The sequence below is a fragment of the Myotis lucifugus genome, unplaced genomic scaffold, assembly GCF_000147115.1.
Source record: "Myotis lucifugus unplaced genomic scaffold, Myoluc2.0 scaffold_29, whole genome shotgun sequence".
NCBI lineage: Eukaryota > Metazoa > Chordata > Mammalia > Chiroptera > Vespertilionidae > Myotis > Myotis lucifugus.
Genome location: NW_005871077.1, coordinates 9,063,210 through 9,086,032, shown reverse-complemented (window position 1 = coordinate 9,086,032; position 22,823 = coordinate 9,063,210).

The window sequence follows — 22,823 nt, the reverse complement described above, 5'->3', positions numbered from 1 at the left end:
GAGACCCCTCAGGATGTCCAACTACCTGTTTGTGCCCACATTTTTAACAGATAACAGCTCCATTGTTGTTCCTTTCTTATGCTTAAAACCATTGGAATTAGTAGGTATTCAAAGTGTGTATACATTTTGGGGGGACACCCTGTATATCTCTAGTCAGCAGTGAAATAACATTTCTAATTGCTTCCCAGTGAGGGGATGATAGATGCATTGGGGTTCTTTTCCTCTAAGCTACCTGTAGCACTTTCTGAGTTCAGATATTTAATTGCTTAACCAATTAATGTCCCCTAATAACTTTGGAAAGTCATTTAAGGTTTTGAGGCAATAATTTCGTATTTCTACGTTTTAAGGCCTAATACATTGATTTTTAATTACAGTTCCTAGATATTTGAAGGACATCTCCCTCTGCTTTTTCTCCCAGAGCAATCTCTAAGCCACATTTACGGAGTTTCTTTTCTAAATGAGAAAGCATTGCTAAAGTCTGCTTTTCTTGTGGGCTTGCCATAAATCACTACATTAAAGACTTTTACTTTCCTTTAAACAGAGCAACAAACTTGGTTGCTTTTCAGAAAAACCAGTAGGAGAGAGGTATGCTGGCCAATACTGCAATGCATACATTTCAAGTAAAAGTAACTCTCTTTTTACTTATGGTATCTCATTAATGGTGAGATTTAATGCTTGAATAATAACTTTTAGTTTACTTTGTAAATAGTAGCGGAAGAGATTTTAAAAGTTCTCCTTTTTATTAAACTTAAATTTACTTTTAAACAGCATTTTATTGGCTAGTGCTTATTTGCATATGTATGCAAATTTTACTTTGGACTTTACTAGAACCAATTGCTCATAAAATATTGGCTTCTCATATAAATGAGTTTATATGAAACCTTGATTATATTGTGGAAAGCTAATTTATTAAGTAATTAAAGTAGGCATCTTTATTGAAAAAGCAAAAGTGAGCAAACCTATACATTTCATCTATGAAGTACAGATGCCACCCCACCCCCTAGACAATCTGCTTAAGAAGTATTCAGCAAACTGTCCTACCCTCCCTTTCTGTATTAACCATTTACCCTGTCCTTGGCAGGGGAGATAAGGGTAGTGGGCTAGCCTTTGTTTAAACTTTCCTGAGATTTTATGACCGTTTTGCAACTTTTGCAAATAGTTAACTTTAGAACTCATTTCTCTCTTTCAATATGTCTTTTTTCCTTCTCATCATAAACACAACCTTCACAAATTTCACGCTTTTAAATTAGCCTTCAAACCTTCTTTCTATGTCCCTCAAAAATGCATAACCATGCCTTAGACCTTCCATTAAGTATTTCTACTCTAATTTTCTTTCTGTCATACCATCAGCAACTTGTACAGACCTTTGATTTCTTTCTTTTTTAAAAAAATGTATTAGAATTCTTCACTCTCAGAAACCTAAATTTTTCAATGATTACCAAAAAGTAAACAGCCAGCATCTCTTAGATTGACATTTATCAACACACTTTTTGTAATTATTCTAAAACATATCTATTAAATGTAAACTGGTTTTAATATTAAAAATTTGGTTCAGACCATAGAATTAATCCTCTCTTTTAATCAGGTCAATAAAATATTATATCCTAGGTTGAAATTTTACCACACATAGTAACATAAGGACTACAATATATTTTGAATTACTAATTTCTCCAGAGAAAATACAAGAATTATTTTTCTCAAAAATTAATTTCAATACTTTATGCATTTTGTTATCACAACCATATAATTTCTCTCAACTTAATTTGAACTTTTAACTCTTAGAAGCCTCACATTTTACATGGCAAGTTAAATATTTAGCATTTCTCAGATTAGTAATATATTTATATTTTAAGGATATATTTCAAATAAAATACAAGACATATTCAATTAATAGATTCAAATCTATCCTCTAGATTTTTCTTTTTTCTTTTTTTTAAATTAAATCTTTATTGTTCAGATTATTACAGTTGTTCCTCTTTTTCCCTCCATAGCTCCCTTCCTCCTGTTTTCCACCCCCCCTCAGCCCTCACCACCCCCCACTGTCCTCATCCATAGGTGCACGATTTTTGTTCAGTGTCTTCCCGCATCCCCCACACCCCTTTCCCCCCCAAGAATAGTCAGTCCACTCCCTTTCTATGCCCCTGATTCTATTATACTCACCAGTTTATTCTGTTCATCATATTATTTATTCACTTGATTTTTAGATTCACTTGTTGATAGATGTGTATTTGTTGTTCATAGTTTGTATCTTTACCATTTTCTTCTTCTTCCTCTTCTTAAAGGATACCTTTCAGCATTTCATATAATACTGGTTTAGTGGTGATGAACTCCTTTAGCTTTTTCTTATGTGTGAAGCTCTTTATCTGACCTACAATTCTGAATGATAGCTTTGCTGGATAAAGTAATCTTGGTTGTAGGTTCTTGCTATTCATCACTTTGAATATTTCTTGCCACTCCCTTCTGGCCTGCAAAGTTTCTGTTGAGAAATCAGCTGACAGTCGTATGGGTACTCCCTTGTAGGTAACTGACTGTCTTTCTCTTGCTGCTTTTAAGATTCTCTCTTTGTCTTTTGCACTTGGCATTTTAATTATGATGTGTCATGGTGTAGTCCTCTTTGGATTCCTTTTGTTTGGGGTTCTCTGAGCTTCCTGGACTTTTAAGTCTACTTCTTTCACCAGATAGGGGAAGTTTTCTGTCATTATTTCTTCTAATAGGTTTTCAATATCTTGCTCTCTCTCTTCTTCTGGCACCCCTATAATTTGGATGTTGGTACACTTGAAGCTGTCCCAGAGGCTCCTTACACTATCTTCGTATTTTTGAATTCTTTTTTCATTTTGCTTTTCTGGTTGGGTGTTTTTTGCTTCTTCGTATTTCAAATCTTTGACTTGATTCTTGCGATCCTCTGGTCTGCTGTTGGGAGTCTGTATAATATTCTTTATTTCAGTCAGTGTATGCTTAATTTCTAGTTGGTCCTTTATCACAACTTCAAGGGTCTCATTAGATTTCTTGAGGGTCTCATTAAGTTTATCGGTGGTTTCTAGAAAATTCTTGAAAAACCTTAAAAGTGTGGTTTTGAACTCTATATCCAGTAGTTTTCTTTCCTCCATTTCTGTCATTTGTGTCCTGTTTCTTTGTCTCCTCATTTTTTTATGCTTTGCTGTGTCGATAGAGTGGCTTTCTGTACTAGGTGTCCTATAGGGCCCAGTGGCTCAGCCTCCCGAATTACCTGAGGTAGACACTCTTGGTGCACCCCCTTGTGGGCTTTGTGCACAGTCTTGTTGTAGTTAAGCCTTGATTGTTGTAGGTAACACTGGGAGGGTTTGACCTACAGGCCAATTGGCTGTGAGAATCAGCTGTGTCTGCAGTGGGAGAACTTCTGTGCTGGAGACACCCTTCCGGGGCAAGACTTGCTTCAATGGGGCTTTGGTGCTCACTGATCTGCCCCCTGAGTGTGTCTGAAGAGCTGCAATCTGGATGGTCCCACTCTGACCACCAGGCACACTGGCTCCTGGATCTCTAAGGAGGTGCTAATCTATCCTCTGCCTGAGGCTATCCAGCAGGAGCCAGCTGTGATGCAATGCAAGTTTCCCTGGGGCCTTGGGCCAGCTGAAGTTTGTTAGGTAATTATCAGATTGCAAAGGGCCAGGCCTTTCATATGCAAAAGCCTCCTTGGCTTGGGCAGTGCGGGGTCCCAGGGGATCAACAGGGTGGAGTGAGCAGTTATGGATGCTCTCAGTCCTGCCTTCAGAGGCCCTGCTTCTCAGTGTCCCAGCAATCGCTGCAAGCACCCCCAAGAGAAAGCTGCCCTAGAGTTCTGACCGATGCCAGACAGTCCAGTTTCTCCCGTATGAGTCTGGGTCCCCAGAGACTTGCTCAGAACTGGAGCTCAGAGCTTGAGACTCCCTACCGATTGAAAAAGACAACCGTGTCCTCAGCTGCCAACCCTCTCCGCATGCGCCTCTGTACCTCTGTATTTTACTTCCGCACCACACCTCCTCTGAGTCTCGGTATGCTTTTCTCTTTCCTTCTAGTTGTAGAATTTCCACTCAGCCAGCCTTCCTGTGGTTCTGGATGATGTCCGTTCCGTCTTTTAGTTGTATTTTTGAAGTGGTTGTGCGAGGCAGCAATCTCCAGTGTTTACCTATGCCGCCATCTTGGTTTCTCCTAGATTTTTCATATGAGGCAAACTCAGATTAATAATTCAGTATGTTGTCATTTTAAAATACCTAGATATTAATAATTTTATTACTTAATTCAACAATGTTCTAAAGTCTTTAAGTTACCAAGGACTTTGGAAAATTATGTATAGGCCTATGAGGCTGGAGAAAAGGCAGGGGGAGGAGGTAGCAGGCCTCTAGCTGCTTGGATTTTTAAAACTGCTACATTCTTCCTTAGAGGTAACATATAAGGTTACTGCTATGCCTTCTCTGCCTTTACAGGGAGAAGGGCAACTGGCCCTTTCCTCTAACAGAGCCTACAGTCAGTCTCCTCTTGAGTGACTGGACTTTCATTATTAATATATTTATAATTATTACTGGAAAGCTTTATTACAAATCCTTCATTTTAGTTACATCTTTTTATTTATGTTTTAATAGCTTTGAGATGTTAATGCCAATTATTATTATCCAAGGCATTTTCTTTGGCAAATTCTATAACAGAGATAACTTACTGACTTTCAGAGGCTTTAATGTTAAAGTATTATTTTATTTTTCTTTATAAAAACAAGAGTGCCCCCTGGACCTGTGAGGCAACCTTGGAATGCGGTCCATTATTATTCAAGAATTATCCATTATTATGGAAACACTAATCTTGTTGCCCAAACACAGCCTGTATATTTTCCTTATGTCATTTTTGCCATCTTTTAAAGAAAAACAGTCTTGGGCTTATTCCATAGCATCTGTGAAGAGATGAAGCTTAGGCCAAGTGGCCACCCAAAATTGGGTGGCATGTGCCTTCTCTTAAGCTAGCCTTTTTCTCTTCATGGGTATAGAAATCCTAGAAGCATCCCTAAATTGTGAGAAGTGTCTCATCTATCCAAATTTCAAATGATGGACTGGCAAATAAAAACATGGCAAAAATGAAACTTTTAATAACACTCCCAAGAGTGGGCATCCACTTTACAGGATCACCAAAAGACTTAGTAATTAATGGGCTGGGGCCTTTTTTAGTTACCTCTACTTTGTCTAGGGAATTTTCCTAGGACCTGAGTTATCAGCCACGTGTACCACTCATATTCTTTCTCCCTACCCCCACATTCTGTTTGCTCTTGGGAAATTTAGTAATGGCTTGGCCATCTACTGTTTCTTTTCTATTAAATTAAATTAAAGTCATGCTTAATAGACTAACAATAAACAAATTAAACCAAACAAAAAATACAGATAAAACAACAATCAACAGACAAGTGCACATAACACATAGACAAGACTTAATAAATCAAAGTTCTTTTCATGGATCTTTCAGATGCTTTACAATGCTTGGGACTTACAGCCAGAATGCAGCCTAGATCTCAGCCTGTTGTTTACAGATCTTATCCTATTCTGCTCTCCATAGCATTAAATGGCATCTAAAGTTGTTTTATACAAAATCTGCCTATCCCAAGGTGTCTTATGGTAATTTTCAGACAAAACATTAAATAGTCCTTTTGTAAAAGGATTGTTAGCCCCATTTTCTCTAGCTGTTGAGGCTTTCCACACTAGACACGGAGGATTCGGGGCCTTAGGTGTTACAGACTTTGATCCCCAATATGAAGTGGGCATAATGCAGTTCGAATAAGAGCCCACATAGTTAAAGATGACAAGGGCACTCGTTTTCCTTGAGCCTGATTTAAGAGAGTAACTTTTGACATCTTAATTCCTTTGTCCTTGATCATGCAAGCTAAAAATTTACAAAGACTTTTTTGCCTTTTACTCAAATTCTTCCCCATTATAACCTGGATGAATAAAAACATCCCCACCCACTTAAGGTTGAAACTCGGAAGCTGGCATGGGCTTTGTGTGCAGTGAACTTCCCACCTTTCTGGTGAATTTCCACTTTTCTTTTTTCACTTTATTTTTTTTCTCAGGCAAATCTTCTCCATGTCCCTGTTTGGGCTCCAGAATGCTGCAACCTTTTACAGTGGGGGTTCAGGATCTGAAGAAGGGACCAAGCACAAATGAAAACACTATACAAGAAATATGAATTTAGGGAATAAAGATGGCTGCCGATGGGAAGGCAGACTGCAAGACAGTGTGAGAGTTAGAGAATGAAAGGAGAGTGGGTGGATGTACTGAGAGTGTAAATTTGGGGGTGAACGATAGCTATATTCCAGAGGACTGTTGGAGACTGCTCAATCAGGCTGCCCTAACCGGGCAGCCTCCACTACTGCTGAAATCTCTCCCAGAGTGGCCACCTTTGCCACGGAGACTGCACCATCTTGAGTGGCTGTCATAGGAAGCATATACATCCAGAGACCCTGCAACCACGGCACCCAGAAACCAGCTAAGAACCTTGGAACACCCGATGTAAAACAGCACGAATACGTGGACTCAGACGAGCCCTCCTCCTCCAAACAGAAAGGAGAGAGAGAAATACATAACCAGACACTCAGAGAAGAGAGATCATGGGGAGACAAAGAAACAGCCCACATATGAAAGAAAAAAAGGAAGTAAACGAAATGGAGGCAAGCAACCTGTCAGAGAAAGAATTCAGAGAAATGGCCTTAAGGTGGATGAAAAGAATGGAAGACAAATTCAACAATATGTGTAAGAACCAAGAGGAAATGAAGAAGAACCAAGAAGAAATGAAAAATGACATCACTGCTATAAAGAACTCAATAGAAAGCATTAACAGTAGACTAGAAGCAGAGGACCGCATCAGTGAGCTAGAAGACAAGGTAGGAAAAAACACCCAAGCAGAGCAGCATCTAGAAAAAAAAAATTAAAAAGCAGGAGGAGAGCCTAAGAGAACTTTGGGAAGACATGAAATGAAACAATATCCACATAATAGGGTGTCAGAAGGAGAGGAAACCAAGCAATAAATAGAAAACCTTTTTGAAGAAATAATGACAGAAAACTTCCCTGGTATAGGGGAGAAAAAACTCACACAAATCCAGGAAGCTCACAGAGTCCCAAATAAAATGAAACCCAAAAGAGCGATGCCAAGGAACATTATAATTAAACTGGCAAACACCAATGACAAAGTAAGTATCTTAAAAGCAGCCAGAGAGAGACAGAAAGTTACCTACAAAGGATCCCCCATCAGACTAGCGACGGATTACTCAACAGAAACACATCAGGCAAGAAGGGAATGGAATGAAATATACAAAGTCATGCAAAGAAGGGTCTGAATCCAAGAATACTGTACCCAGCAAGGCTATCAATCAAAATTGAGGGTCAAATCAGGAGCTTCACAGACAAAAAAGGACTAAGGAAGTTTATTACCACCAAACCAGCAATGCAAGAAATGCTAAAGGGTCTGCTGTAAAAAGAAATATAGGAAACGAAGAAGGAACACGGGGGTAAAGAATAAACATGGCGACAAACAAGTATCTATCAATGATAACTTTAAATGTAAATGGATTAAATGCCCCAATCAAAAGACATAGGGTAACTGAGTGGATAAGAAAACATGACCCATATATGTGCTGTCTACAGGAAACCCACCTCAGAAAAAAAGACGCACACAGACTGATGGTGAAGGGATGGAAAAAGGTTTTTCAGGTGAATGGAAATGAAAAAAAAGCTGGGGTAGCAATACTTATATCTGACAAATTAGATCTTAAAGTGAAGGACATAAAAAGAGATAAGGAAGGCCACTTCATAATAATAAAGGGAGCAATCCAACAAGAAGAAATAACTCTGGTAAACATATACACATCCAAAATAGGAGCACCCAAATACATAAAAAAACTTCTGGAGGATATCAAGGGAGAGACTGACAGAAATACAATTATAGTGGGGGACTTTAATACCCCACTATCACCATTGGACAAATCCTCTAAAAAAAATTAGCAAAGAAACATCAATCATAAATGACTCACTAGATTAGATGTAATTAATTGACATCTTCAGAACATTTCACCCCAAAGCCACAGAATATACATTCTGCTCAAGTGCACATGGGTCATTTTCAAAGACAGACTGTATATTGGGTCACAGTCAAAGTCTCTTCAAATTCAACAAGATAGAAATCATATCAAGCATCTTCTCAGATCACAATGACATAAAACGGGGAATTAACTACAATAAAAACAATACAAAAGAATCAAACACATGGAGACTAAATAGCATGCTATTAAACAATGATTGTGTTACCAGAGAGATCAAAGAAGAAATAGAAAACATCATGGCGACAGACAACAATGAAAACACAACAATCCAAAACCTATGGGATGCAGCGAAAGCAGTCTTGAGAGGGAAGTTCATAGCGCTACAAGCCTACTGCAAGAAACAAGAAACAATGAGAATAAATTACATAACTCTACAACTCAAAGAGTTATAAAGAGAGCAACAAGAAAAGCCCAGTGTAAGCAGAAGGAAGGAAATAATAAAGATCAGAGCGGAGAGAAACGACATAGAGACCAAAAAAAAAAAAAAAAAAAACAATACAAAAAATCAACAAAACCAAGAGCTGGTTCTTTGAAAGGATAAACAAGATTGATGAACCTCTTGCCAGGCTCACCAAGAAGCAAAGAGAGAGGACCCAAATAAACAAAATCTGAAATGAAAGAGGAGAAATAACAACAGACCCCACAGAAATACAAAGGACTGTTTAAAAAATACTATGAACAACTCTCTACCAACAAACTAGACAACCTGCAGGAAATGGACATATTCCTAGAAAAATACAACCTTCCAAAACTCAATCAGGAAGAATTTCAAAATCTCAATAGGCCCATAACTATGGAATAAATTGAAGCAGTCATCAAAAAGCTTTCAGTAAACAAAAGACCGGGGCCAGACGGCTTCACAGGGAAGTTTTACCAATCATTCAAGGAAGAACTAAAACCTATCCTCCTCAGACTATTCCAAAAAATTCAAGAGGAAGGAACACTTTCAAGATCATTCTATAAAGCCAGCATCACCCTAATACCAAAACCAGAGAAAGACAACACAATGAAAGAGAATTACAGGCCAATATCCCTCAAGAACATAGATGCCAAAATCCTAAAAAATATCTTAGCAAATCAGATCCAGCAGTACATCAGAAAGATCATACACCATGACCAAGTAGGATTTATCCCTGGGATGCAAGGATGGTACAATATCCACACATCAATAAACGTGATACATCACATAAACAAATTGAGAGATAAAAACCACATAATCATATAAATTGATGCAGAAAAAGCATTTGACAAAATCCAACACCCATTTTTGATAAAAACTCTCAGCAAGGTGCGAATAGAAGGATGATACATAACAGCCATATATGAGAAACCCACAGCCAACATCATACTCAATGGGCAAAAACTAAAACCATTCCCCTAAGAACAGGAACAAGACAGGGATGCTCACTCTCACTGCTCCTGTTCGACATAGTACTGGAAGTATTAGCCATTGCGATTAGACAAGAAGAAGAAATAAAATGTATCCAAATTGGAGAAGAAGATGTAAAACTGTCCTTATTCACAGATAACAGAATATTATACATAAAAAACCCTAAAGACCCCATCAAAAAACTATTAGACTTAATAAATGAATTCAGCAATGTAGTAGGATACAAAATTAACACCAAGAAATCTATGGCATTTCTATACACCAATAGTGAACTGACAGAAAGAGCGACTCTAAAAGCAAATCCATTTACCATCACACCAAAAAAATTAAGATACCTAGGAATAAACTTAACCAATGAGGTAAAAGACCTCTACTCAGAAAACTACAGGACATTGAAAAAAGAGATAGAAGAAGACATAAACAGATGGACGAACATACCATGTTCATAGATTGGTAGAATCAACATCATTAAAATGTCCATACTACCCAAAGCAATCTATAAATTCAATGCACTTCCCATGAAAATACCAACAGCATATTTCACAGACCTAGAACGAACTCTCCAAAAATTCATCTGGAATAAAAAAAGACCTCGAATAGCTGCAGTGATCCTGAGAAAGAACAAAGTAGGTGGGATCTCAATACCAGATATCAAGTTGTATTACAAAGCCACTGTTCTCAAAACTGCCTTGTACTGGCACAAAAACAGACATAGAGATCAATGGAATGGAATAGAGAACCCAGAAATCGACCTGAACCAATATGCTCAATTAATATTTGACAAAGGAGGCAAGAACATACAATGGAGTCAAGACATTCTCTTCAATAAATGGTGCTGGGAAAATTGGACAGATACATGAAAAAAGATGCAACTAGACCACCAACTTACACCATACACAAAAATAATCTCAAATGGATAAAGGACTTAAATGTAAGACAGGAAACCATAAAATACTAGAGGAATCCAAAGGCAACAAAATCTCAGACATATGCCGAAGCAATTTCTTCACCAATACAGCTCCTAGGGTATGAAAACTAAAGAGAAAATAAACAAATGGGACTACATCAAAATACAAAGCTTTTGTACAGCAAAAGAAACCATCAACAAAACAACAGGAAATCCCACTACATGGGAGATCATATTTGCCAATGTTATAATCAATAAGGGTTTATTCTCCAACATTTATAGGGAGCTCATACAACTTAACAAAAGGAAGGTAAACAATCCAATCAAAAAATGAGCAAAGGACCTAAATAGACACTTTTCAAAGAGGACATTCAGAAAGCCAAGAGAAATATGAAAACATGCTCAAAGTCACTAATCATCCGAGAGATGCAAATCAAAAAAACAATGAGGTACCATCTCACACCTGTCAGAATGGCTATCATCAACAAATCAATAAACGACAAGTGCTGGAGAGGATGTGGAGAATAAGGAACACTCGAGCACTGCTGGTGGGAATGCAGATGGTGCAGCCACTATGGAAGACAGTATGGAGTTTCCTCAAAAAGTTAAAAATAGAAGTGCCATTTGACCCAGTAATACTACTTCTAGGAATATATCCCAAGAAACCAGAAACACCAATCTGAAAGGATATATGCATCCCTATGTTCATAGAAGCACAATTTACCATAGTTAAGATTTGGAAACAGCCTAAGTGCCCATCAATAGATGAATGTGTTAGAAAACTGTGGTACATCTACATGATGGAATACTATGCTGCTGTAAAAAAGAAGGAATTCTTACCATTTGTAACAGCATGGATGGAACTGGACAGCATTATGCTAAGTGAAATAAGCCAGTCAATGAATGAAAAATACCACATGATCTCACTCATTCATGGATAATAAAGACCATTATAAACTGATGAACAAAAATAGATACAGCGGCAGAGCAGCATCGAACAGACTGTCAAACTACAGCAGGAAGGCTGGGGAGGGTTGGGAGATGGGTAAGAGATCAATCAACGGACTTGTATGCATGCGTATTAGCATAACTAATGGCCACAAGACACTGGGGGATAGGGGAGGCTGGGGGAATGTTAAGCAGGGGGAAAAAAAGGAGACATATGTAATACTCTTTGTAATATTTTAAGCAATAAAACAAAATTTAAAAAAAGAAATATGAATTTAGAAGGCAATTGGGGGCCAGGTGGAAACCTCTCTCTTGGAGAGGTACACTGACTTCTGACTGGTCTGTTTTTATTAACTTTTAGATACACATGATATACATTTTGCCCTCAGTAAAGAATGGAAAACAGGTAGCAGACAGACAGTCTCAAAGATCAGTAAAGATCAGTAAAGATTCAGTAAACATTTACTTTGAGGCTATCAGGTAAGGAAATTGCTTCAAGCCACCACTATCTCAAAATAGCCCTGCTAAGTCCAAGGTCCATCGGCCTTCTGCAATCCTTGGTGCACTCTTATGACCGTATTGGGAAAGCAGTGGCTTCCTGTAATCTTCCCTACCTCTTTAACTCTTTTCTGATCCTTTCACCTCTCCAGAATGTCTGGGCTCTTTTGTCTCCTTGTCAAGGAGAAATGGCCAAGAGAATACTGCTTGAACCCATCCATTTTATTATGTTTTTTAAAACTTGATCAAATAGGTAAAAAAAAAATGTGTGTAATCTGAGACTAAATTATAAATTTAAGTGTTCTCTGTTCCTTTAATTTTCTCAATTTTATGTTACTAAAATAACAAATAATTAATTGTGGTGCTATTAAAACTATTTGGTTTTCCATCCTGCCTGCTGTCCTCAAATTGTCTATTTGCAGCAAAAAAAATAAATAAATAAAAATACAGAATTATGTGCCACTACAATTTGGCCTTACCCTATTTTTTCTATTATTTTGTTTATATTGTTTCCCCATAGAGCCTCTCTTTTAGTCATACCCTGGCCTTGAACCTACACTGTTTTTCTCATAACCTCCTTTATTTCTTTTCCTCTTGAATGTTCCACTCAGACATTACCTGTGATTTAATGACTCACATACTCCCTTTCTCTGACTTTCTATAGCTTTCAAGCAATATAGTTCAACTGGCTGTGTTATATTTTCCTCTGATCATCTAGTAAGTTTCAACTGAATCTGTGCCTAAGAACAGAGTTCATGTCTTACGCTTCTTTCCAATCCAGTATACTTTGTTATCAGCAACATTTATTGCTAATATATTAGAACTGTAAATCTATCTTCTGTTTTCTAAAAGGAATATTCTCAGTGCTATTATGTTGGTTCTCTCTAGTAAAATAACATCAATTGTGAAAACGTTTCAAGTTTATACATCTCTAAATCTCTGTTATACATCACTTTTGCATTAGAAGGATTAGTTATACCTCTGACCAAATTAATATAATCTGTCTCTAATAAAAAAAATACAACATTCTTGAGTCAGGCCCTTTGTCAATTTCTATTTTATTTGCTTCATTATTTACTTTTTATTAATTTAGTTACTTTTTCAACACTTAATAAACAACTATGGTGAAGGCACTTTCTAAACTCATTTCTTTCTTTTTTTACCCTGGAGAATCTCAATAAACTAAAAACAGTATGTTTGATATATGTAGAGTTGCATAAACACATAGGTGCAAATTACATTGGAGTAACAGCAAATGATGATACTAGGTCTGTGGTTCGAGGAAGCATCTTGCCACTTCAAACTTCACACGTTCTGAGTTTATCACTGCATTAATTGAGTCCCAACTGCTATCTACAGCAGAGGGTCTCACAACAGCATATTTAAAAAATATGTTCAATTAGGTTAGCTAATTAAGCTTTTTCCCCACTCTTGTCTGTCTTTTCATATCTAGAAAAGTGCCATTTGTTAACTAAGATACTCCATTTGAAAGAAATGCCCTCTTACTTGGAGCTTTGACTGGTCAGAATTGCCTTCTCTCCTTTAACTCCATTTAAGTCAGGTCTTATCTTTAATGTCAAGGCTACACACTTCAGGAGGATTGACAGGAGAAGCAAACCTAGGACAGAACCCTATTTGTTCTTAAATGCTACTTGAAGGCGCTGGGTCCATCAGTATGTTTGTTTTCCATTTTTATTTTCTCTCTTCTCTCTCTCTCTCTCTCTCCCTCTCTCTCTCTCTCATCAATAAGCTCATGAACTATTTGAGGGTAGAGTTGTAATACATATATTACAATTAGTAATATATTACTAGTTGCCAGGTGCACGAAATTCATGCACTGGGGTGGGGGGGAAGGGGCCCCTCAGTCTGGCCTTCACCCTCTCCAATCTGAGACCCCTCAGGGAATGTCCAACTACCTGTTTGTGCCCACACTTTTAACAGATAACAGCTCCATTGTTGTTTCTTTCTCATGCTTAAAACCATTGGAATTAGTATGTATTCAAAGTGTGTATACATTTTGGGGGGACACCCTGTATATCTCTAGTCAGCAGTGAAATAAACCAACAGCAGATTTGGAACCCCCAGACAGGGAACCTTGCTCACTCCCCACATGTCTCCCCACTTCACTTTCCACCTTCGTGAGCAGCAGGAGAATCAACGTTTTCTCTCATTAATTCGGAAAAGCACGTCCTGTCACCTGCTGCCCAGCAGGAGTGCGCTAGGCCCCAAGCAAGCGAGGCTCAGTCAGGGCAGCCTTCGCTCATGGGTGCTGGCACCCAAGGTGCACATTTCTCCTCTACAGTCACCCCGACTATCCCACTGTTTCACTGAGAGGACAGAATTCCTCTCCACCTCTGGGTTCTTGATCTTGAACACTGACTGAAGGCACCTCAGCGAGGGCCGCCCGTGCCCACCAGGTGTGTCTGTCTACACCTGCTCCTGCCTCAGCACCTGCATTAACCCCCCAGAGGTGATCTCGTAGCTGCACTGGCCTCCGTGGGAACAGGGCATCACCACTCTGCCCTCTCACTGTCATCTCACAGGCGCCCACTCTCAGCACCCAGAACACCCAGACACTCTCCAAAGGACGTGAGCGCATCAGAGGGGATGTGTGCACATCCTGTGGGGGTGTTAGGCATGCCGGGTTGATGGAAGTGCTGTGGAGAGGCAGGGAGAACTTGTGCACGCCTTGGTTTGCAACTATTGCAGGCGTGGGAGGGTGACAGTGTGCTGGGGGATGTTCGCACGCCAGGGGGGTATGTGCACACCAGAGGCCTCTGGCTTTGCAGATCCGCAAACCCCCGTGGTGCGGCCAGGAGGATGTCAGTCTGGCCCACCACGGTGGCTGTCCCTGGGATCCTGCACCTTCTGGGCCAGGAGGCGGATCTTGCGCAGCCACTCCTGGGCGCTGATGGCCTGCAGGCGCTACTTCAGCTCAGCCAGCAGGCTCCGCTTGGCGCACTCACAGCTGTCACCACCGCCATGTGGGGAGTACAGGCTGCCTTCTGCCGGCCTGCCTACCCTGTCCAGAGCTCTCTGCGCTGATCACCTGCCCAAAGTGACTGGTGCTGGGCTGAAGCCAGACGGTTCATCAGTTTATACCCCGGCCGATTCGCCCCGAAGGGAGGAGACCACCCGCCGGGAAGGGTCAAGGATCCAGGTTCTTGGACTGCGGACAACGTCAAGCACTTCCATCTACCTGGCAGGATAACAGATGCAGGTCCCGGGACCACGGAAAGCATCAAACGCTGCCCCCCACCTGCAAGGTCACGGATCCGGGTCCCAGACTGCGGACCACCTCATAGGCTGCCGCCCTGCCCGTCAGATCACGGATCCAGGTCCTGGGACTGTGGACAGCCTCCCGCGCTTCCCCCTGCCCGGCAGGGTCACAGATCCGGGTCCTGGACTGCGGACAGCCTCAAGCACTGCCCCCTGCCCGGCAGGGTCACAGATCCGGTCCCGGGACCGCAGACAGCCTTGCCCACTGCCACCCGCCTTCAGTATGCAAATTAGCCGCCATCTTGTTGCTTCAGGGTGGGGGTCCCCACTGGGGTGCCTGGCCAGCCTGGATGAGGGGCTGATGGCTGTTTTTAGGCTGCCCGCACCTCCTTTAGGGTGGGGGTCCCCAGTGGGGTGCCTGGCCAGTCTGGATGAGGGGCTGAGGGCCGTTTTCAGGCTGGCGGGCTACTGAAGCTCTCAACCTCTCCTTTTTTTCTTTTTTCTTTTATTCTGGGATTTATTTACCTTCTATGGCTGTCACTGGAGCTGAGAGCCGGCTTTTGCTCTGAGGCTCGGCTGCAGCTCTGAGACCTCGGCTGCAGCTCTGAGACCTCGGCTGCTGAAAGCAGGTACTGGGTTTGTTTGGGTTCTATAATTGAAACACTGTTGCGGTCCTGCTGGCTGAAGCCCTGCTGGCTGAAAGCAAGTTTCTGGAGTTTGTTTAGCTCCTATACTTGCAACATTGTTTCTTAGAATGCAAGCTCAGAGGCCGGCAGAGGCAGGCGGGGAACCTTGGTTTCCTCCATCACTGGAGCAAGCAAGCCTCCTGTTTGCTTCAGTGCCTGGCTGCCAGCCGCCATCTTGGTTGGCAGTTAATTTGAATAAGGATATGCTGATTAGCCAATGGGAAGGGTGTCGGGGTTATGGTCAATTTGCATGTTTCTCTTTTATTAGATAGGAGATATATATATATATATATATATATATATATATATATATATATATGATATTTTATTGATTTTTTTACAGAGAGGAAAGGAGAGGGATAGAGAGCTAGAAACATCAATGAGAGAGAAACATCGATCAGCTGCCTCCTGCACACCCCCTACTGGGGATGTGCCTGCAACCAAAGTACGTGCCCTTGACCGGAATCGAACCTGGGACCTTTCAGTCTGCAGGCTGACGCTCTATCCACTGAGCCAAACCAGTTAGGGCATAGAGTTGTAATTTTTAAAAGAGAAATCCCACTTGATACTTGTATGATCATTTATAACTCAGCCATCAAGGAAGAACACCAGTCAGCCTGGGTTCCAGCCTGGGTCAGTCATAGACTAGCAACAAAACAACAACTCAGGCAAATGCTACTTTTGTTTATCATTTATTTCATCAATTTTATTTTCTCCCCTTTAAAAAAATAAAAACACAATGAAAAACAAGAAACTGAGGTGACTTACAGAAATATATAATATAGGTTTAAAATCACACGAATAAGGAAAATGTTAGAAAAATACATAAACTAAATCATTTACAACATGTATATACTATAGGTAGCAGTTGAGTTTTAAATTAGATGCTAACATTCCTAGTGACCAAAGCAAACACCATCATTTAGATTTTATTTCTTCAACTTTCTTATCTGTAAAAATGGAGCAAATAAATATGCCTAAATTATTAAACAATCATAGATGCAAATGTTTCTCTCCTAGTAGACTCTGACTAAACACACAAAAATTTATTAATAACCTGCATATTTCATGAGCACCTGCAATAACAAGTTCACTTTGAAAGCTTAAAATTCTGTCATGTTAATATTTCATTTTATCAATCTCTGTGTCAGAGCCATTATGTGCTATAAATGGCTCATTGCCTCTAGTTATCTCATCACCAACAGTGGCTAGAAAGCAAATCTCAATATGACTGATTTTCCTGTGAAGAATTTAAAATTTAAAAATAATACTTTCACTATTTCTATAAATGCAAAAAAAGTATCAGTGGATATTGCACAGCAAAAATGCCTTCACAATGTGGTTTTCAGTGGTCCCACATATTTCTAGTTCATATATGTTTTCAGTTGGAATATGCTATCTTTCAATCCTATGTAATAAAAGGCTAATATGCAAATCGACCAAACGGCAGAATGACTGGTAGCTATGACATGCACTGACCACCAGGGGACAGATGCTCAATGCAGGAGCTGGCCCCTGGTGGTCAGTGCACTCCCACAGGGGGACCGCTGTTCAACCAGAAGCTGGTGAGCGCAGTGGCGGTTGTGGGATCCTCTCCTGCCTCTGCGGCAGCACTAAGAATGTCCAACTGCTGTCTTAGGCCCATGGGGAGCGGGCCTAAGCCATCAGTCAACATCCCTGAGGTCTCCTGGACTGCGAGAGGGCACAGGCCAGGCTGAGGGACTCCTCCCTGAGTGCACAAATTTTGTGCACCGGGCCTCTAGTTATTTAATAAAAATTAATAACTTATAATTTACCTATTCAACACTTTTAATTATTTTTAAACTTTAAATTCAGATAAAATTTATTTATACATTTTTAAGATATGATTACAGGATTTCAGTTTTAGCAAAAGTTGTTATGGGTCATTTTTGTAAATTCAAAGGTTTTATAAAATTAGAGTTTAACTCTGAGATGTTTAGAGTCTCTGAAGGTCATCAGGTACAAATCCAGTGAACACTGTAAAGCTAACACAATCATTACTATACTGAAATTATCACTTCCTCTCTCTCCTACCCACCACACACAGCTTTTGATGAGATAGGAACTTTGGTCTCTGTCTGGTCCCCTTGTAGTGCAGCTGTGTTGGGTTGACAAGATGAAGTAGTAGTAGAAATGAGCCTCTAGTCAGGTCTCTGTCTCAAGTCTGTTGTTCCATCCTCCCTCTGTGTGATATTTTTAACTATTATGAGAAAACAGCAGGTTCTATAGTTTTCCATGTAATGATCTTCCTAATGTAAGAGACAGCAAGATCACCTTCAGGAAATTGGCTAGGAGGATTAAAAATGGTGGTGGCATAAATGGAAGCTCACAGACATGCTCCCAGGACCAAACTGGTATTACAACTAAAATACAGAAAAAGCACACTTAATAATCAACTAAGGACTAGCTGGAGAGAACCCTGATAGCCCAGGACAGAAAGCAGAGACTGCATAGAGTCTGGTAGGAGGGGCGAAGGCGCAAAAGGGCTGGACAGGCTCCCACAGACAACAGCTGAAGTACCAGAAACATATCTCAGTTGTGGGGGGTTCCCACTGAGAAATCTGGGGTCTAATCCCAAAGCTGCCCCCCACCCCACCCCAGCAGAGAGCACCAGAACTGAGAAAGGAGCACACACAACATCTGGCTGTGAAAAACAGCAGGGTTGCTGTCTGGCAGAGAGAGACAGCTGAAAATGTAGGCACCCTCTAAAAGGCCAATACACAAAATTCTGCATGCAGCCACTCACCTGGTGCTCTGGCAGAGGGAGGGTGGAGTGGACTGGAGCTGTGTGAGCAGAAGCCAGAATCAGAGGCTCTGAGGTTAGAGCTGAGGCAGACACCCTGTGTGGGAACCCTAATCAAAGTATACCAGATGTTCAAGGCCAATTTGAGTGTGGGGGCCCTTCCAGAGTATGCTGGATGCTCAAGACCAATTTGTCATACACAGGTGCAAAAGCAAGGACACGGCGATTGTACTGTACACAATACACAAGCATGCCTTTCTGTAGCAATGCCTAGGCATACCTCTCTGTAGCCAAAGTATTGATGTCACTATTTGGCAGGAAGCCTCTTTTGTCTAAGTTGGTATAAATGTGTTGCTGAGCAGCAGGTGGCTGGTTCTGATGGCTCCTATGTTTGTGGAGGCTGCTTTTATGTAAGGCTGGCTCCTATGTTTGTACAGCTCCTATGGCTTCTGTGTTTGCTACTGTACGTAGGGCTGGGCTGCTGTGTGTGCAATAGCTCCTATGTTTCCTGGACTGTTTTATCTGATAGCTCCTTAGTAGCAATGGCTACTTGGGCTGCAATAAAGACTCTTATACAACTATGATTTCTCATGTCTTCTCCATCTAATACCTGGTGTTTAGGGATGTCCAGTCCCTGGCAGAGGGGCTCAGACCTAACAGTTGGCTAGTTGAGCAGGATGAAGGAGTGAGTACTCACCAACAATTGGTGCAGCCAGCAGGGTGATCAGGGTTCAAGTATATGCGGACTCAGGAGTAAGTGCTCCTGATAATTGGCGCCAGGAACAGGATTTAGGGGTATGTGTCCTGTCTGTCCTGCTGTAGGTCATGTTTCCTCAGACCAGGCTGTAGTATCCAGTAGCAGTGACACTGGTAGCGGCAGAGGAGATGTTAATGTTCTTGAAGGACCAGATCCCCAATGTGCAGCAAGAAGCAGAGTGGCCTGGTAGAGATTAAGCCTCCTGAGCTGGGTGCAGGCTAAGGTGGAGCCGATCTTCAGTGGCAGCTGCTGCCCAGCCATCCAGCACAGCCATCGGGGAGCCATCACCCAGAGCAGGAGCTGGAGCAGGTGAAATATGGTGGGGGGTGGGTGCCTGAGCTGCCGCAGTGAGTAATGAGTGTTTTACAACGTACATAAAAAGACTTGAGTCTCGCAGCAGCCCCTCTGGCAGTGTTCAGCTCTCTGGCTGTAAGAGTTAAAAGGGAGACAATAAACCAGTAGCCCAGTGATGTGCTGCTGGCCCTCCAGTGGCAGCTGCCTATGGAGTCGAGATCCTGAAGAGTGAGGAGGGAAGGCACTCCCCCTGGACCAGAGAGCAGGAGTTTGATCTCCAAGACTAAGAGACTGCTAAGACACCTGTTTGGTGGCCCGGAGGCCACATGTTGAACTCGTTGATGCAGACTGCAGTTTGCTCTGTAGTGGCCTGGATGAATGTGCAGGCCCAGTTATTCATGTAGACAGGTATGGGGTTAAGCTGTCCTTGTGTACAGCAGGCAACTCTCACATACCAGAGTCCACCATGGGGAGATTAGACAGATAATATTGTCGCTAGGGAAGATGAGGATCATCTGCCACACACAGCCTCTATGTGATAGACTCTATGTGATAGACTTGACTGGTGCCTTCTTTTCCATAGGCAGGACTCCAGAGAGTCAAGGACAGTTTAATTTTACATGAGAGAGTGGTCCCCCTCCCTCAGGGGTATGTACATGGCCCTACAATTTGTCATGGTTTGAAGGCATGGGATACATGGGATTTGGCTTCCTGAGGCATCCATGGTACCAATGTTCCATTCTGTTAATAATGTTGTATTAACCTCTGATTCTCTTGCAGAATTTGAATGCAGCTGCCAGCAGTTGTTGCAGACCTATGTTGGTCTTTTGGGGGTATTGGCAAGTGTCCAGTCCTCATGTAGTACCATTGTTATGGCCATGTGTCAGTTATCCCAAAAGGGGATGACATCAGGTTGAACCACAGAAGTAGAAAGGGTGTCTAGCTGCCAAGTAGGTGGAGAAGAGTAGCCATCAGGTTTTGGTTCAAGTTATGGAAGAAAACTTGGAAGCCAATACTCTCTTGTTGAGAGACAGTTGGCAGCCATGTGTGCTTCCTTACAGGCCTATGTTACACAAATTCCAAAGTTAGCAAAGTGGGGGGCCTATTTGGAACAGAGGGCAGTGGTGAGTACCTGCCCTCTGTCACAGGAATTGCAAACCCTGTTGGGTCCTGTGACATATCAGACCCTGTTAAGGGATAAAACTCCTATAGAGGAGTTACTCCCTAGTCTTTTCCATGAGGGTACACCCTGTTGGAAAACCTCTCACCCCACTGGTGGATGATCACCTGAGGACACTCAAAACAAACTAATCAGTCTATAGGCAGAGGCAGTTCTCTGGAGGCTTTGAATCTTTGCCTGCTGTAATTAGTCAGAAACAGCAGTTTGGGTCCCCGCCACAGACACCATCTCAGATTCTTCAGCTAGGCAAAAACCAACAGGACCCAAGCACCTGCAACTGACACCTGAAGGACCAGCTCCATAGGGGAAGGAAGTACAGCCCAGAACAGGGTCAATCAAGGTGTGAGACTCAAGGCAGACCTAGCCTCTGGACTAAGGAGTCCCCAACTATTGGACAGCTGGCACAAATACATTAGGGTTGAACATCACTGGCAGTAAGTCAGAGGGGAGACCCCTCTCACAGATGGGGCATCAACAATCAAGTCTCAATTACAACACACACAAGGGGCATTCCTAGAATACCCCCAGCTCAGGTGAACAAAGAGATTACACCACTGGATCCTTCAAGACAACTTCTACATAAGGCCATCCCACAAAGACTGGGAGGCATAGCAATCTAACACATAACATCAAATATAAAGAGACAGCTAAAATGGAGAGTCAAATAAACAGCCCCTAAATGAGACAAAAAAAGAAATCTCAAGAAGAAGAACTAAATGAGATGGAAGCAAGCAACCTACCAGACATAGAGTTCAAACAATGATTATAAAGATGCATAAGTAACTTAGTGAAAATTACAACAGCATGAGAAGGTAAATAGAGACCATTAATAGGAACTAGAAATAAATAAAGAATGATATATCTGACATGAAGAATACACTAGAAGGGTTTAAAAATAGATTGGATGAAGCAGAGGATCGAATCAGTGATTTGGAAGACAAGGTAGAAATAAAAAACTAATTAGAGCAGCAAATAGAAAAAATAAGGAAAAAGCAGAAAGATAGCTTAAGGGAGCTCTGGGACAACATTAAATGTAACAACATTTGTATTACAGGAATACCAGAAGGGGCAGAGAGTGAGCAAGGAACAGAGAACCTGTTTAAAGAAATAATGACAGAAAACCTCCCCAACCTGGTAAAGGAAAATGCCACACAAGTTCAGGAGGCACAGAGAGTCCAAGATGAACCCAAAAAGACCTATACCTAGAAATATCATAATTAAAATGGCAAATGTTAAAGACAAAGAAAAAATCTTAAAGGCTACCAGAGAGAGACAAAAAATTACATACAAAGGAATTCCCAGTAGAATGTCAGCTGGCTTCTCAAGAGAAACACTCCAGGCCAGAAGCAAGTGGCATGAAGTAATTGAAGTAATGAAAAACAAGGGCCTAAATCCAAGACTACTGTATCTAGCGAGGCTAGCATTTAAAATTAAAGGTGAAATAAAAAGCTTTCCAGACAAAAGGAGGTTAAAGGAATACATTACCACCAAACCAGCAATGCAAGAAATGTTAAAGGGACTGCTATAAGAAAAAGAAGAAAATGAGAAAAAGGGATCATAGGCATAAAGAAAATAAAAATGGCAATAAATAAATATCTATCAATAATAACCTTAAATGTAAATGGACTAAATGCTCCAGTCAAAAGACATAGGGTGACTGAGTGGATAAGAAAACCTAACCCATATATATATATACTGTCTACAAGAGACCCAACTCAGAACAAAAGACACACACAGACTAAGAGTGAAGTGATGGAAAAATATATTCAATGCAAATGGAAAGGGAAAATAAAAGCTGGAGTAGCAATACTCATATCGGGCAAAATAGACTTCAATACAAAGGCCATAACAAGAGACAAAGAAGGCCACTTCATAATACTAAAGGGAATGATTCAACAAGAAACTATAACCCTTGTAAACATATATGAACCCAATATAGGAGCACCCAAGTACTTAACAAAATTCTGGATGAACCTTAAGGGAAAAATAAAAACAATACAGTCATAGATCTTTCAGAAAAAAAACACTTAATGAAGAAACAGAGGCCTTAAATGACACACTAGATCAGATGGATCTAACGGATATTTACAGAAC